This window comes from Marmota monax, unplaced genomic scaffold, assembly GCF_021218885.2.
Source record: "Marmota monax isolate L192 unplaced genomic scaffold, Marmota_monax_Labrador192_F-V1.1 WCK01_AAM20220418_F8-fsc00427, whole genome shotgun sequence".
NCBI classification, from domain to species: Eukaryota; Metazoa; Chordata; class Mammalia; order Rodentia; family Sciuridae; genus Marmota; species Marmota monax.
The window spans coordinates 195,103-214,174 of NW_026693630.1; the positions used below are offsets into that span (position 1 = coordinate 195,103).

Consider the following 19,072-nt stretch of genomic DNA (forward strand, 5'->3'; position numbering starts at 1 on the left):
CCCCTTCTCTGCTGTGTGCCTTTTGTAAGGACGCTTGCCATTGGATTTAATGCCCACCTGATAAGCCAGCATGGTCTCATAATGAGACCTCTAACCTAATTATATCTGTAAAGACCCTTTTGCCAACAAAAGGCCTGTCAACTGAAATTACAGAGATTCTCTAAAGATTGATTAAGTTTATTGAGAAATAGAATAGCACTGCAATGGGAGTATATAGTAGGAGAGTGTTTTCAAGGAAGCTGAGGCAAGGAAAAGTTTTTAAAGCTAAGAGGGGAAAACTTTGTTAGTTACTAGGATACCAAGTTCACTGGTCTTGGAGATCTGAGGCAGAATTGGCAGCCAACTCATTGGAGGTGCTGCTTCTGAGCAAGCGTTTTGCAGTCTTCAAGACTGTTAAAGATAAACCCTGTTGCAGAAACCTGTACATACAAAGCATGGTTGTGTGTAGAACAGGAAGGAATCTTTGTAGGATTTTAGAAAGTTCTTGAAACAGTATTTATCTCAGGTAAGTAGGCATGAGCACTCCCTCTTAATTACTTCCTTATTCCAATTTTGTCTGGATCTAACAGGAATGATTTCATCTTGGTACCATCAATTTTCATAGGTCATGTTCATGGGTCCCAGAAATTAAGGCATGGATATAACCTTTTTTTTGGGGGGTGGGGGAGGTGGCTTCCATTTAACTAGATATAGAACCCAATGCTAGAAAAATGAATAATAAAATATTCTCCATGGGCAAGGGAGTGGGGGAGAGGTAGAGCACATACTTCGAATACACAAGGCCTTGGAGTCAATCTATAGCACAAAAGCAAAACCAAAAAACATTCTTCGTGCTCACAAGAAATTCAAAATCTAAGCTTGACAACTTAGGGAGACCTTGTCTCAAAATAAAAAATAAAAAGGGCTGGGCTGGGGATGTGGCTCAAGCGGTAGCGCGCTCGCCTGGCATGCGTGCAGCCCGGGTTCGATCCTCAGCACCACATACAAACAAAGATGTTGTGTCCGCCGAAAACTAAAAAATAAATATTAAATTTCTCTCTCTCTCTCTCTCTCTCTCTGTCTTAAAAAAAAGGGGGGGCTGAGAATTTAGCTCAACGGTAGATTACACCTGAGTTCAATCCCCAGTATTGCAAAAAGAAAAAAAAAAGTTTAAAATCTAGACATCTATAGAAGTCAACTTGCAATCTTGGAGAATCATATTATTAGCAAATTATTAGTAGAACAGAGAGGAGGAATGCTTACCTTGCTCAGGAGGATAGAGTGGGGAAAGAGCAGTGAGTTTCTGAAAAGTCTTCTTAGAGGAATCCAAATGACTTCTAAATTTTTTTTTGTTTTTTGGTATCAGGGATTGAAGTCAGGTGCACTTAACCATTGAGCCACATCCCAGCCCTTTTTATTATTTTTTTATTTTTATTTTGAAACAGGGCCTGGATGAGTTGTTGAGGTTGGCCTTAAACTTGAAATCCTCCTGCCTCAGCCTCCCAAGCTGATGGGATTACAAAGCAACAAAGACAAGAAGAAGAAAAGCCCTTCTGAGTAGGAAATTCACCAGGATTTCAATGATGTGGGAATATAAAATTGCACTTGGGTATGTGATGAAAAAAGATGAGACTGGAAGTATTTAGGTTCCCTCAAACATTAACCTGCAATGAGATCATCTGGGCTCTTGCTGAAATGTAGACTGATTACTCAAGTGTGAAACGAGACCTGAAATGCTGCATTTCTGAGAAGGCCTCAGTGCTGCTGGTGCTGTTAGACCTCACTGAGTAAGCACATCCAGAGCAGGGAGTGGAAATTTCCCAGGTCTGAGGAACAGGTGCACCAAGCAGAGCCCTGATAGTGGGATGTGCTAGAGAGCTTCCCACTGTGAGAGGATGTTGCCAAATGGGGGTGGGGGGAGGGGAGAGCCCACTGTGGCCAAATCCTCACTTTAGTATCCAGGAGAAATAGAAAGTTATTATTTGGACTTTCAAATACAATCCTAACAACCAAAAAAAAATTTTTTTAAATGTTAATCTGGTGGGGTTTTAGTCCTGTGTAAACCTTTGAGATTCTAAGAAGAATGTCCTTGTGGCAGAATATAACTAAACAATCATCTTGAGGGATTAAAAAAAAATAGACAACTTTCTTCTGGGAAGCTGTGATAAGGAAGGCCCAGGGACACTGAGACTACTGTTTACTCTTGGAGCTTCTAGAATGGTCCTGCCCAGAGGGTCAGAATTAACAAGTAACCTTGAGGAAAATGGCGACCTCATTCTAAAGAGATAGAATACCTATGGACATCACTTAGAAAAAAAGAAAAAGAAAAAAAAATAAAGTTTCCACCAGAGTATCATTGAGCTTTGGAAGGTTCTTGAAAAATGTTATTCTTCTAAATGATCATCAGTGGAGAAAGCACTAGGAGAGGATTTCAGTCCAATTTTATGTCCAATTTTAATTTCTATCTGAACTTTCTAGTAAATGACAAATATGGCTGACAAAGAAAGCGGGGTATCCTTTTCTTCACTTAAAGTAGGACCCATTCAGGAGGCTGGAGCATGAGTTACCACATTCCTCACGAGTAAATTGGTACCCGAGTCTGCAGAGGAACACATGGCTAGACTGTGTGCCTGGTCTCAAAGTCAGCTGTGTCCCTTCTATTCCTGATAAGCTATGAGTCCTTAAAGGACGCACATCAGCCCTCTTGAACCTCATTTGCAAAAGAGTAAGTAATAGAATTGTGATAGTCTCACTGGGTTATTAGAAAATATTAAATGAACCAATAATACTGAAGTGCTTGGTGCTTGGAACATACTAGACATGTGAAGACTAAAGGTCCCCAGATGGTTCTCATAGCCACTAAAACTGACACCAGTGACAGAATATCCATATGGGCCCCCATTTGATGGATGCCAACTTCTGATTTCAGTATTGACAGGTTTCCTGCCCTCTCCCTAATTGGGCCCTTTCCCAGAATCAAGATCTTACAGGAATTACTTATTTCATTGTCAAAAGAAGGTTGAGGATATCCTGGATAAATTTAAGGATTTCAAGGACTAGAGATGGCTAAGAAGAGTTTCCCTCAGAAAAAGATTTGTAAAATCACAGCCATGATTTGCATTTTTCTATCCTTGGTCAAATCAAATAGAAGCATTATTCTTTTAGAATTGGAGTTTGTCTTAGAGTCTGTATTCCAAACAATACCCCAGTGGTTGGCACATGGGATATACTTATTAAAATGTGTGGGATCCTCAATGATGAGTCAATCAATGGAGAGTCTGCAAACCTTGATTTTCAAGATGGATCTGAGAATATAAAATGTCATCACAAATGCATAATACTCAACAATTTGAATGGAGTTTTGGACCCTCTTCTTTTTGTTAGAGGTATGGTGATCGCCTCTAAAGTGGCCCATGACTACCGTACTCTGATATTGATGCTCTATGAAATCTCTTCCCCTTGAATGTGGGGGGGGGATCTGATTTGCTCCTAACATATAAAACATCATTGAAGAAATATGATGTTGCTTCTGTGATTGTATCATCTGTTTTTCTGGAATACTCTCTCCCTTGCTGGCTTGGACAAAGAAAAGGGCCATTCTGGCTAACAGCCTGAGTCTTTCAGTCCAAGTGCCTGCAAGGAACTGAGCACTTGCAGCCACCAGTTGAGCTCAGAAGGGAATCCTTCCCAGTCAAGCTTCAGAAGGTAACTGTTGGAAACCTTGATTATCACTCTCTTATTCTGTTTGAACTGTTATAACAAAAATACCACAAACTGAGGGGCTCATAAACAACAAAATGTTTCCACAGTTCCTGAAATAGAAAACTCAGATCCAGAAGTTGGCAGATTCAGTGTCTGGCAAAGGTCTGCTTCCCGGTGCACAGGGTGGCCACTGTCTCACCATCTCCTTGCATGGTGGAAGAGGAAAAGACCCTCTCTGTGGCCTCTGTCATAAGCTATTATTCCTGTTCACAAGGGGCTCTGCCCTCATGACCTATTCATCTCCCAGAGCCTCACATCCTAGTGTAATCACACAAGATATTTGAAGTTCATTTATTTACTTGTGGTATTAGGGATTGAATCCAGGGCACTCTATCACTGAGCCACATCCCAGTCCTTTTTAAATTTTTTAAATTTTTATTCCAAGACAGGGTTTTGCCAAGTTGTCCCGGCTGGCCTAGAATTTGCAGTCCTCCTGCTTCAAACTCCTGAGCTTCTGGGCCTACCAGCATGCACCACCACACCCAGCTGGATGTTAGGATTTAACATATAATTTTTTTTTGGAGGGGCTGGGAACACAAACATTCATCTATAGCAGAATATTTGCAGAGGATCTAGCTGACTCTTTCCTGATTCTTGATGTGTTAAATGACAAATATGTATTTTTAAGGTACTAAGTGGATGGTAATATTGTAATAGAAGGACTACATAGCTAATGTAGGTAATATGTAGTCAGGATGGTTCTCAAAGACTACAGTAATAAAAATACTACAAGAAAAATAAAGAGAAGGAACAATGGTGTCTGACACAAAAGTACCACTCTTTTGGTTGGTGGTACCAACCAAAGATGCTGTTCACCCAACTGCACTCCCAATTGGCTTCTGATTCTATAAACTGGCTGAGTTTAGGAAACTTCGTATCTTAAGTTTCCACCGTTTGGAGAGATTTCCTGGACAGACCTCCCTTTCTTTTATTCTCTTTCTTTCTTTAGCCTTAGCTTTTTATTCTGAAAACATTTCAACCTCAGAAAAGTTGAAAAAGGATTCTAATGAACATCTACATACCTTCTGTTTGGCCACGTTTCCTTTATCACTATCTGTACTCAGACACACATATATATTCAGGCTCTGGTTTTGATCGGACAAAATTTGGGGAGCTACATTCACAGTATTCTCAGAGGCAATGTCAAAATCCAGCTTAAGTCCCCATGTAAAATAATAGGTCTCCTTTCCTACCCTACCCATCCCCAGGAAGAAAGTCACTCTAGTTCACAATCATTCTGATCTACCAGAGAAAGCCTGAGACAGAACTATGTGGTTTCAGTAATCACAGGAGGTAACTTGCAATTGATTCATCAATAGGCCATGAAAGACTCTGATCACTGTTGAATGACCTAAGAAAGCAATTAATATTTTCCTTTTGTTAGAGGAAGGAATACACTATCTTCTTTGGAATATTGTCAGGATAACTGTGTGATAGCTTAAGAAAAACACTGAAAGTTTGTGTTATTAAGTGTCGAGTGAGCTGTCATTATGAAAATGAAGAAAGATAAACTATCCCCCTTGAGTTCCATCACCCAAATACAGCTATAATTAATTTGATAAAGAGTATTTCTTGCAATTCCCTTTCCTCTGTTAAGGTTTTAATTTGTGTAACTGGAATTGTCCTATGTATAATTACAAGATGCACTTAATTTGCTTGAATGGCTAAATTACAAGCCTATGTGGAAACTTGTTTTTAAAATTTATCATTTGAATGCGCACACTTCCCCGGGTCTACTCCTCCATTCAACTAAATATCCCTCTCCAGAGTCTGTAAATATACAAGCATGTGCATATTTCTTTTTAATAGGCCAATTATAGCATACTTTTCCATATATTTTTCCAAAGTAACATAATCATGGAATCCCTTTATTTAGCTCTACATTTTTTTTATTTTCTTGTTACAGCTATTTGTATATTCAAAAAGCATACTAGTATGTTTTATATATTAAGTTCCCTGTCAATAATCTGCTTTCAATTTTCATTATTTATCCCCTCTAAAAATTCATGTTGAAATTTAATTTTCCTTGTAACAGTATTAGGAGTTTGGACTTTTAAGTGGGGATTGATTAGGTCAGAAGGCTCCATCCTCATGAATGTATTTTTGCCACAATTGTGGAAGTAGGTTCTATTTTCTTCCTCTCTTACCCTCTAGATGTCCTTCACCAGGGGCTGACACCCTTCATCTTAGATATCCCAGCCTCCAGAACTGTGAACCAATAAAGTTCTTTTCATTATAAGTTACCTAGTCTTGGGTATTCTGCTATGGAAACACAAAATGAACTAAGACATCATAATGCTCCTCCAAGACTGTTAGATGGGTTCTTTGTCTTGCAAATTCAAGGAATAAGATCCACAGACAAGCAGTGGATAAAGTATTGTTATTTATGTAAAGCAGAGAAAGACTCCCACATTGTGGGAGTGTTCCAAGGGAGGGTACCATTGGTGGGCTCTTTGCCCTGGGAGTTTTTAAAGGCATATCTAATGGCCTAGCATAGGTGATTAGCAGGGACTGTATTTACAAGGACCACTGTGGTTGAAGCTATCGGGGCAGCAAGTAATGGGTATGTTGTCCTTCCAGAATAACATGATGTTCTTCTCCCATCCCCCCCGCCACTTTCCTTCTTCGAGGCCCTTATCCTGTCTGCCTATGGGGGATCTACCTGTATGCCTCATTATCTCAATATGCATGTCTACTCACACACATACCTATATTCACACAGAAAGTCTAAATAATAATAAAATACTTGAATCCATCATCTAGTTTATTTTTTTTATTTACTTATTTATCTATTTATTTAGTACTAGAGATTTAACTCAAGTGTGCTTTACCTCCCAAGTCCTTTTTACTTTTTACTTTGAGACAGGGTCTTGCCTAAGTTGCTTAGAGCCTTACTAAGTTGGTGAGGTTGGCTTCAAACTTATAATCCTCCTACCTCGACCTCCTGCGTTGATGGAACTACAGGTGAGCGCCATCACACCAGACCACCATCTAGTTTAAAAACAAATGGAATGCTAGGACAAATCCAACTACTATGTATAACTATTACACTTCAAGTTTTTAAAAAAGAATGAGAGAGAAATAGAACATGACTAGTATTTTAACCAAGGAAATTAAATACATTTTACCGAGATCCAGTTGCTTTTAGTTGATCTTAAGTTCATTAATTTTGAAGATCATTCAGCTGGGGAACATATTATTAGTCTCCCGCTAGTTTACTGAGAAAAGGAAGCAAAAAAAAAAAAAAGTCAGAAGGCTTTCTAATCAATGCCTTTTCTTTAGTGTTAACAGTACTTGGAACATCTGGCCACCTACAAAGAACAGCAACCCTGGGTTCGGGATATAGCTCAGTTGGTAGAGTACTTGCCTTGCATGTACAAAGCCCTGGGGTTCAAATGGCACCAAAAAAAAAAAAAGAAAAAAAAAAAAAAAACAGCAGCCCCTGCATCAGAAAAGCCAATCACCTGAAATTTATAACTACTCTGCTACCCACCTATCTATTATGCCTCCCCCCGCCCATCCCTAGAAACTCCATGTACTTTTAACCCCTAAGAAAGAAGACTTTTCCTGGGACAGGGTCCACATCTTCCAACTTGCTGGTTTATAGCCGATAATCCCTTCCTCCCCCATCATCCTGTCTCTCAGCATTTGACTTCCTCAGGCCGCAGTAAGAACAAATCTTTTTGGTTACAGGGTCCACAAAATTTTCTGTGGACTTCTGCAGCATAAGTTCTTTCTGCTCCTCAAATCCAAACACTGTTTTGAATTTTACTCTAGTTCTAGATTTTTTTTTTTTTATTATCTGACCTTCTAGATTTATAGTAGATGTATCTATAGATTAAGGAAGTTATTCTTTTGTCCATGATATTGGCTACAGAGTTTTTACAGTATTAACTTTTTTTTTTTTTAGTTGTAGATGGACACAGTACCTTTACTTATTTATTTTTATGTAGTGCTGAGGATCGAACCCAGGGCCTCATCTGTGTGAGACAAGTGCTGTACAACTGAGCTACAACCCTGGTCCTATTAATTTGTTTTGATGTTGTTTCTTGTAGTTTTTGCCAAGTAGTTAAATCATCTACAGTTTCTGTGTTTTGTGCTATGTATAGGACTCTCCTCCCCACTAAGAGTTTTTTTAAACATAAAACAGTTTTTTAACATAAAAATAGTGGATAATTTTCTTTTCCTTTTTTCAAGTAGTACCTTGACATGGGCCCTTCTGTGAATTTTGTAGTTGGTGATCATTTTTAAAAATAGAATGTAGTAGCTGGGCACAGTGGCTCATTCTTGAAATTTGAGTCTGAGGCAGTTCAGCTACTTAGCGAGGCCCTAAGCAACTTTGACCTTGTCTCTAAATAAAATAGAAAAAAGAGCTGGGGATGAGGCTCAGTGGTAAATTGCCCTTGAGTTCAACCCCTAATGGTGATGATGATGATGATGATGATTAAAATTTAAAAACAAAATAGAATGTAGAATTACACTTGACATTATTTGAGGCTTTATGTAGAGCCTCACATTTTTCTTCTTTGAGAATCTCGAGTAGGACCAGTGTAAAATCTTAACCTTAAGACTTCTGCTTTGAGTGATGTTATAGATATAGATTTTTCAGAAAACAGTTATTAATTCAGAATTTTGTAATGTCTAGTTTTGGAAATACACTGTGGGATTTGAATACGCCATTTTTACTTTAAAAGAGTCTTAATAATCATTTAGAAAATTTGGATTGAACAAATCAAATACTGTCATCTGGAAAGAAAACATTGATGGTAATATTTTAATATATTTTCTTTCAATTGATTCCTGTATGAATATAGACATATTTTACATTCAAATTAAATTAGGATTGGGATAGTTAGCATTTTGCATCCAACTAATTTCATGTTATATTTTGATATAAACATCCTTCTCTGGCCATGCAAATTCAAATCATTCTAGTAGCTATATGGCTAAGCCAAGTTGGTTTACCAGAAGTGAATTACTCATGTTTTGATTAGATCCAGTTATATTTATAAAGTATGCTTATCTGTATATGTGATATAAAAGTATACATGATATGTATGACATATGTGATATACTATATTTGTATATATGATATATCGATAGTATAACCTAGTTTTAGTGACAAATAGTTTTACCATTTGGGATGAAGTCTCCTGTAAAGTGCATTTCAAATGGAGGTAATAGGAAAAAAGATTGGAAACTTTTGTTGCATCTGCAGAATAGAGTTCATCTACTTAAAAGTTATTCAAGATCTATGCACAGTAGTGAGAAAGTGCTTGCCTTAAAAAGTGTAACTACTCAATTACTGAAGGAGTACTAAAAGAACAAATCCATCTTGAAGAAGTCCACAATGCAAATGTTTGTGTTTAAGGGAATAACTCAGGCCTAGAATTGGTGAATATGCAAAATCTAATCCCACCTCAAGGGAGAAACAGATCAGAATTTGACTTCTAGATTTGATCTGACCAACACATTAACCACTTGCTGCATGTAGGTACTTAAATCTAAATCAATTAAAATGAAATGAAGTAAGAAATTCAGTTTTTCAGCCAAACTGGCCACATTCCAATTGCCCAATAGCAACTGTGGCTGGTATCAACCATACTGGCTAATGCAGCTCTAGAACATGTCCATCATTTCAGAAATCACTTTCCTAAAAAATTAAACTGACAGCATTTTGCAAAATACGTTGGGTCCAGAGGTTGCGTGAAGAGGATCTTCTTAGAAGGCTATTTTTGTAGTCCATTTAAAGATGGTGTTAGTAAAAAAGAGCTAAGAGATTGATATGAGGTGATATGCAATTGTTGTGAGGTATAAAATGTGATGCTGTCACTTTTAGCTTGAGAGCCTGGGAGATGGAAATGTCGTGAAGAGAAATATTGGGCCCATAGGAAACAGCAAGTGTAGAAGGAAAGGTCCCCTGGGAATGTGCTGAGTGGAGTTGCAGAGGCTATTCAGATAAAGCAGTTCAATGTATCAGTGCTTAGAATGAATCTTATAATAATGAGTGGATTTTTATGAGAAGTCAGGCGGGAACTGACTTTATTTTTTCTTAGTTGCTTGTTTATTTATTTACTTATTTGTTTGTTTTCATTTTTACTTTTATTTTGGTCACTAAATATGCATAAGCCTATTAGGAAGCTTAATATTTTTAAAATAGGTAAAATTTATGTTGAATAAAGTAGACAAGAATTAAATGTACTGCTCCACTATTACATATTTGTATGACAGTGACAATACCACCAAGATCAAGATTCAGAAGAATTTCCCATGTACCCCAAAGTCATCTAACACCTTCTTAGACAACCCCCAACCTCCCTAGTTTCACCTCTTCTTGAACTTTACATAAATGGAATGACAGAGAATGTGTTGCTTTATATGAAGCTTTTGCTCAAGATAGTATTCGTGAGATATTTCTCATGCTGTTTCTTTTATTAGTAGGACTTTTATTATTGCTACTGCTTTATGTGCAGTATGCCTTTGTGTAGAGCCACAATTGATTTATCTATTCTCCTGGTAGTGGACATTTGGATTGTTTCTAGTTTTCAGTTATTATTATTATTGTTGTTGTTGTTGTTGTTATTTTGTAGTTGTAGATGGACAGATGCCTTTATTTTATTGATTTATTTTTTATGTGGTGCTAACGATCGAACCCAATGTCTAACACATGCTAGGCAAGCGCTCTGCCACTGAGCTACACAGCCCCAGCCCCTTCAGTTATTATTAATGAAAATGCCATAATTTTCTGGTGCATGTCTTTGGTGGACACATGCAATGGTTTCTCTTGGGTATGTATCTAGAACTGGAAGCTCATAGAGTTCTGAACATGTGTAAATAAAATAATGTATCTAAAAGTTCATCGTTATCTCACCCTTTGCCTTGTTAGTTGTTTCTCCATTCATATATATGTACGTGTGCGTCTGTGTGTGCAAAAATCCACAGCATGTTATGTACGTTACATTTGTAGTAATTAAGTTAAAAATAAGATAGCAAAAATGATCTGATTTCATGAAATTTTTAAAAACCCTCAAAATTATTAAATACCTAGAAATCAACAAGAAATGTGAAAGATTCATGGGAGTTAATAATAAAGCTTCAAGAGACCTCAAAAGTGAGAAGACATCCTATGCTCCTATACTGAACACTTGGTATAAGAAAAAGGCCAATTTTGACTTAATTTCTAAAGTGATTCCAAATATAATTCCTTTAGAATTTTCTTAGATTACAACAAATGCTTCTAAAATATGTATGGAATAATAAATGTGTAAAAATAGCCAATATCAAGTATCTAAAAAATAATAATAAACGGAGACTCCCAACCAGATAAAGAAAATAGATTACTCAGTAAGCAGGTTGTGATAGTTGGTAATGCTTTTAGGAATAAAATGCATATCCTCACCGAATAGTAAATTCCAGATGCATGAAAGACAGAAATACAAACAAATCAATCCAACAGTGTAAAAGAGACTCAGGAAAAAAAAATACTCTTAAATAGCCTCATAATTTTTAAAATTTTTGTTCTAATTTATTCATTTTAGCTGTGCTGAGGGTTGAACTCAGGGCCTCACACATGCTAGGCAAGTGCTATACCACTGAGCCCCAACCCCAGCCCCAGCCCCAGCTCTAGCCTTATCATGTTGGCACACACAAAAAAAGGTTTTTCTAGCATCCCATAACTCCTACATACTATGAAACAGAAGTTGGACTATTTAAAACTATGTACAATTAAAGAAAAATGGTAACCTAGGCAAAATGTTCTGCAACATGTGACAAAGTATCAATAGTCTTAATGTAAAGAGCTCTAACAAAGGAATAAAGATGACCAGTGTAATATAAAAGTAAAGAGCATGAAAAGGTGTTTTACCATGACAGATATAAAAATTGACAATAAATACGTACTTACCTCCACTAATAACACATGGAGTACAAATTAAAGCATTATAAAGAGAATAATTTTTTTAATATGTGCAGATATTTATAATGCCTTGTTGGTAAACCCATGAGAAAATAAGCATTGTCAAAATTTCTGAAGATTGTGTATAAAAATACAAACTTTGTATTTGTATAAAAAGGGAAAACTGGAAAAAATCTATTTAAAAATGCATCGATTTTGATGCGGCAAGCCCACTTCTAGGACTTACTTCATGGAAATAATTAAGCAGGTGTACAAATATGTATTATAAGACAGCCATTGTAATATTATTATAAGAGAGAAAGTGTCAATAAGACAATGTGTAAATAATTATGCATCAGTACATGGCTGTTAAACAGAAAGAAAAATATTTAAAAAGAGAGAGGTAGATAGATTTTTTTTAAAAAAATTGCTATAATACATTGCAAGTGATAAAATCAACTTCCAGAAAAAAACTTTTAGGTTTATATCTACTGAAAATTCTAGGCTAAATAAGTACACAGATCATCTCATTTGATCTTCGGAACCCTGATTGTCTAGTACATCAAAACATTTATTACAAATGTTTCCTCAATAAGAGTGTGCCTTAAATGCCCAATAAAGCAACAGACAAGGCTGTTGTAGAGTAATTTCCTGACTCCTATGCTTCAGTTGTTTTTCAATCTTTAATGAGTTTATAGTCTTTTTATTTTTATTTGGTTTTACTTTTATGGAATTTTCAAACATATCAAAGTGGAAAGAGAAATAAAATGGATCTTCATATGCTGGTAACTTAGTCTCTGTGAGTACCAACTCATTGCTAATCTTGTTTCAATGCCCTCCACACCACCCCCCAACTCCTGCCCTACAGGGGTTCTCTGAGCCAAATCTCAAATTTCACATTACTTGACCCATGAGTATTTCAATGAGTAGTTCCAAAAGACAAAACAGCTACTCCCTTTGTACCACCTCACCTTCAAGATAACAGCTGTATTATTATTTTTTCCTGTGCCTTCAAACGTAACTCTGTGCTTCTGATTGCTTCTTAGTATTGTATGGTATGAGTATAGCACAGAGTTTTTAAATTAATCTCTGTATTAACATGCATGTTAGTTTTCAATTTTTCACTGTAACAAACAGTGCTGCAGTTTTCTTTGTATGATGCTTTTTCTTTTTCTTCTGTATGGGTTGAATATTTCTTTCAGATAGATACTCAGAAATGAATTGATTAGAACTCTAGAAGATAACAAAAATTCAGTGTTCAGATATGATAATTCTAGGCTGTAAATCTACCTGTGGCTTTTCATCTCATTCAGAATAAAACCCAAAGTCTTACAATAGCCTATAAGAGCCAATGTGGTCTGGTCTCCCATACCCTATCCCAATTCCCACACAGCCATTAACTCTGTTCTTGTCACCTGTGCCAAGCATCACCAGCTCTTTTCTGCTGTTCAAATGTGATTTTCATTCCAGTGTAAACCCTGACACCTACCATCCCTTTGATCTGGAATACTCTACCTAAAATAGCCACTCCCTCCTTTGCATCTATAATTGGTTGGTAAAAATTTTAATAGGATGTTTTAAAAATAGAAAGGTGTTTTATCATTTATTTTATTAATTAACTAACATATAAATTCTGTACATATTAATGGGGTGCCATTAATTGATAAAGTTATTGATAAAGCTCAATGGTATGGGATGCGGCTCAGTGGTAAAGTGCTTGCCCGGCATGCCATGAGGCCCTGGGTTCAAATCCTTTCAAGCCCAAAAAAAGAAGGAGGTGTGGATTGCAAGTGTGGTGTTTGATACATATGTATACATTGTGTAATATTTAAATCAGGTTAAACATATCTGTGTCCTCAAATCTAGGAAGTTGATTCTAAAATGTACATGGAAAAGTAAACCTATAACTAGAAAAATTCTACAATAGAATAATACTCTATGCAGATGATCGGTCTTACTATACATTAAGACAATATAAACAATAAATTAAAAATTGTCATTGGCATGTAAATATATAGACTCACTAATGGGATAAAATAGGGAGTCTAGTAAAGGAATCAAATACATGTAGGAATTCAGTTATTGATAAAGCTGATATTTCAAATCACCTGAGAAAAGACAAATTATTCAACAAATGGTATCAGAGCAAATGGAAATATTTGAAGGAAAAAGTCTAATTATATCCCTACCTCACATTTTGTATTAAAACCAATCCCAATGATCACATATTTAACTTGAAAACTGATACCATAAAGGTGTTAAAATAGACACAAAAGGATATTTTTGTAAATTAGATTGTATCAGACTTTTCAAAACCATGTTAAACTCAAAACGCCCAAATGATACCAATTGATTCCACTTTAAAAATATAATAAAACTTTATATATGTCAAAAATAAATCATGAAAAAGAAAGAAAGATAAATGGCAAATTAGAAAACAAATATCTCATAGACACAAGACTAATTTTTAATTGGTAAGAATCTTCTTCAAATGAATGACAAAAAATAGGAGAATTTATAGAAAAAGGAATGTAAATAGTAGTTCATAACCTCATGAAAAGATGTTCATAATAAGGGAATTGCAGGCTAGCGATGTGGCTCAGGGGTAAAGTGCTTGCCCAGCATGCCATGAGGCCCTGGGTTCAAATCCTTTCAAGTCCCCCAAAAAGAAGGGGGTGTGGATTGTGAACTAAGTCTACCCTGTGATAACATTTCTTGACACATGAGCATGGCAAAACCCCTGTATTTTGATGCCTACTCCTGGCAAAGGACTATGTAAACATAGGTACTGTCCAGTCATAGTGGGACTGTGAAGTTCTTTGTGTCACACCCCACTTGGCCTCTGATTCTCAGGATCCTCCTTCTGAAGTTTCCTTTGCCTATGCCCTAGCAGCTCCTATTCATTTGTTAGAGCACAGTGTGACGTCACTTCCTGGAGGAAGCTTTCTCAGATCTTGCCTCTCACCTAAGTCATTCTGCATAAGTGCTCATAATATTTATGTGCTGTTTGTTCTCCCCGAACTCAGAACTTATGAGGTCACAAACCTTTAGCAACTTGGTTTGAGGGGATACAATTGCAAAACAATGACAGAATAAACTTTTCAATCAGTCATTTAATTAAACTCTCTAAGCCTGTGTTCCCTCAAGAAAATATGTATCTCTTTGGAATACTGTGACCAAGATGAGATATTATAAAGTGCATAAGAAAATGCTTGATACACAGTAAACCCTCAAAACAAGAAAGCTATTCTCATGTTTAGTTATCAGAATCATTACCAAGGCAATGTGTACCCTGTTGACAAATGACAGGTCAAAATTGGCCAAACTTCTGTCTTATCTTTGCTTTACATGGCTCCAGTAGCTGTATTCTGTATAGACTTTTATTTACTTAATTTTTTTTATGGTGACTGACTTCTTATAATTAAATATCTACTTGAACCTCACACTAAATTAATCTCCACAAAATTATTAGTTTTGTAATGTATTTCTTGCAATAAATTATTATCTAATAAAAAAAGTGTTACTGATGATCACCTAAAATCATCATTAGAATGTGCTGCTTGACTCAATCCTTGGGAAATGCTGAGGTAGAAAATTATTTGATGTTCATTATTTCCCTTCTTTACATGTCTCTAAATTGCACCTATTAGAATTATTTATCTCCGTGTTTATCTTCATCATTAACTGGGATCTCTAAGGGCAAGGACTATGACTGTAAATTCTATTGCCAGTGATTACCAAGACACTTTCCCAGAACAGCAGCTCAATAAATGTTTGCTAAATGAATTAAGTTTTTGAATACCTACATTGATTAAGGAATGTGCTAGGTGTGTTGGCAGAACTCAAAGACAAATCAGACACAGATTCCCAATCAAGAAGATAGCAAGCTAAAAATGGAATACTTTTGCTTTTCTATAAAAATGTATGTTATAAATTTATAAGTGTATGATGCATACACTTCATCTTCATGTGTGTGAACACTGAAGATGAATCACTTCCAGCTGAAAATTCCATTCAAACTATATTTTGAAAGACAAGAATGTGACTTCACAATGCGTGGGTATTTGTGTGTGTTTGCTTATACATAAGTTACATATAAACTTAGTTTTTTTTTTTTTTTAGAATTGTGAATCCTCCAATTTTGTTCTTTTTTTTTTAAGTTGGACACAATACCTTTTATTTTATTTATTTATTTTCATGTGGTGCTGAGAATCGAACCCTGGGGCCTCACACATTGCTAGGCAAGCGCTCTGCTGCTGAGCCACAACCCAGTCCCAGTATAAAATTTTAAAGTTACAAAAGGCATTGTAATGAAAAGTAAGTTTCTCCCAAATCTATTTCCATTTTCTCAATTCTTCTACCCAGAAATTTGCTAGTTTTTCCCCACCACCACCACCTGGAGATATTCTGTGCACCAGTGTGAAGATTCTGATGGTTTAAGGAGAGGTTGGAGAAAGTCATTCAGAAAGAGAGAATTTTAAGTGCAAAGCTAGCAAGGTAAAAATGAAGGAGAGTATGTAATGCTGGAAATTATGGGATAGCACAAAATAGTAATGAAAACATGATGGTAGTGAGAAGGAGTTCCTGACAATTATAGAAATGAAATCATTACTGTCTTCAAAGTGTAAGAATAATTAATAAGTTCTATTTTGTGTGTGTTTAGAGTAAATAATATTAAAGTTACAATGTGGTAACATTTTTAAACTACAGATCACAATGATCTTAAAATTTGGTAGCAATGTGTTGATCAGTTGGAAGAAAAATGATGCTCTTACACATTGTTGATGAAAGTGTAAATCAGTGTAATGTCTAGGAAGAAAATTGACTAATATCCACTAAAATTTTTAATGCATTTACTCTTTGATCCAGTGATTTTTTTCTTTCTTTCTCTCTGTCTGTCTTTCTTTCTTTCTTTCTTTTTAGTTGTAGATGGACACAATACCTTTATTTATATTTTTATGTGGTGCTGAGGATCAAACCCAGTGCCTCACAGGTGCAAGGCAATTGCTCTCCACTGAGCCACAATCCCAGTGCCTGATTTAGTGATTTTACTTCTAGAATATTTCTGTTTGAATGTATCTCCTCCAAAATTCAGGTAATGAAACATATTGGTGGTCAACACGATAGTATTAAAAAGTGGAAACTCTCTGTTTTGAGGGCTCCATCCCTCACGAAAGGAGTTCAGGTCCTATATAGAAGGGGCTTTACTCAGCTTTTAGCTCACTCACACTTCCACCTTCTGCCCTTCTCCCCATCAAGAATGTTGCATCAAGGGATCCCCTGCAAGTAAACAGTAGCCATCACTGGACAAGTGAAATGGCCTTGATCTTGAATGTTTGGCTTTCCCCACCTCCAGAACTAGGAGAAAATAATTTCTGTTCTTTATAACATTTTTTTCCCTCAGGTATTCTTTGTAGTTTCTGTTCTTGGATATTTTGTTTATTATAATAGCCCAAAAGAACTAGGGCAGACATTATCCTTCAGACACTTATATGTAGAAGTCATGTAAGCTCATTTATCACAACATTGTACAAAATTCCAAAAACACCACGGACAGACTAATCTGTTACACAAGGAATTCAAGACCTGGTTACAAAGGAATACTATGTTATGTTTATAAGGAAGAGAGTTTTCCAAAAATTAATATGAAATTACCCTCAAATTTTAGTTAATGCCAAAGTAAATCACAGAAAATGTGTATAAGATGTTGTCATTTGAGGGGAGAAAAAAAGGATGGCTATGGTATGTATGTATATACACACATGCATCCACAAACACCTAAACACATATGTATCTATGCAGACACACACACACACACACACACACACACGTTTAGGTGGGCTTACAATATATCTAAAAATTGCAAAAGAACCTGGCAAAGTGGTTTCTACCTTTGAGGGTAGAAACTGAGTATCTAGAGTGACAGAAAAAAAAATTTATTTGTACTTTATGTCATTTTGTAACTGTTGAATTTTATGACCATTTGAGTCAAAATATTTATTGTGTATTTATTAACTACTTGGGACTTTTGTAGTTGTTGGAGATAAAATATTTACTTACCTTGGGTTTATATTGTACATGTATGTACTATAAAAATTTTAAGGCTTGGGAACTGGGTATGTGGCTCAGTGGTAGAGGGCTTGCCTAGCATGTGTGAGGTCCTGGGTTCAATCCCTAGCACTGTCAAAAAAAAAACATTGAGTCTCATAAGACAAACCTAATTCATGTAATAGAACTAAAATAATATCACTTAGTTTTTATTTCTTCTACACACATTATTAAATAATTATTTTAATTCTTGCTGGTTTTGAAATCTAACCTTGCATTTTTGATAAGAAAATGCAAACATTAAAAAATGATTATTCATTTTACATCAACTTTAAGTGTAAGTAGACTGCATTTAACATTATTTTTATTACAAATTTTTAAAAATTAGGATGCTAAATCTTAAAGCCCATTTTAAAATTTAGAGATCAAATAAAGGATACTAGATTTAGAAATTTAAAACTGAAAACTAAATTTGATTAAATTTGATTAAAGGGTCTGGGGGTGCAGTTCAGTGGTTGAACATGTGCTTAGCACGCACAAGGTCCTGGGTTGTCTCCAACATCATACACAAGTACTGGAAAGAGATTTGTTATTGCAGCAGGTTTCAGGAAGATGACTGAGAAGGTGGTAGTGTAGTTGTGAAGCAAGAGGCCTAAAGACAGTCCACATTAGAGTGATCTGAACTTGAGTGTAGAGGTTTAAAGGACAGGTTTCAATCAGGATTCTAAAGGTTTGAGCCCTGTTGACTCTGAGGTAATCCACGCATAATGGAAAGAAGAATAAGTGTCACGCTGTCTTTGGGATGTGTTCAGCTTCGGGTGATCTCATGACGTAGAAATAACTGAGCAGGACAATAAGTCAAAAGCAAAGCAGACTGTTCTTCATTGAAACTTATTTTTTAGTTTTACTCACACAAAAGGTAGCTATGTAATGACCAAGATGAGACCCACAGAAAGAAGGGTTGCTTTGCAGGGTAAAAACCAGAAAAGGAGCCATGGAGATAGAAAGGTCAATAATAGAATAAGGGGAAACAAGGAGTCCACTAGAGACAAAGAAACCAGGGAGGTGGGTTTAATAACGAGGGTCATGTAGTCAACAGGGACAAACTATGCAGGGCAAAGAGATGACAGATAAAAGGGAAAACAGACATTAGCTGTGACATCATTTTGGAAGTGTTCCAAGGCTTGAGGTCTTTTTTTTTTGGGGGGGGGGGTATCAAGGATTTAACTCAGGGGCATCAGGCCACTGAGCCACATCCCCAGCCCTTTTTGTATTTTATTTAGAGACAGGGTCTCACTGAGTTGCTTAGTACCTGCCTTTTGCAGAGGCTGGCTTTGAACTTGCGATCCTCTTGCCTCAGCCTCCCGAGCCTCTGGGATTACAGGTGTG

The 19,072-nt window shown here is 36.2% G+C and overlaps 1 long non-coding RNA gene across 5 annotated transcripts in view; it reads left to right on the forward strand.

Annotated features, from left to right (window-relative positions):
- The window catches only part of LOC124103210 (uncharacterized), an 83,155-nt gene that overhangs the window by 10,169 nt on the left and 53,914 nt on the right, over positions 1 to 19,072 (forward strand). The window contains exon 3 of one of the 5 annotated variants that reach the window (XR_006855131.2): positions 1,425 to 3,495. The exons of the other annotated variants lie outside the window; for them this stretch is intronic. This is a non-coding gene — a long non-coding RNA (uncharacterized LOC124103210). Of the gene's footprint in view, positions 1 to 1,424; positions 3,496 to 19,072 lie in introns of those variants that run through there. 5 annotated transcript variants of the gene reach the window in all.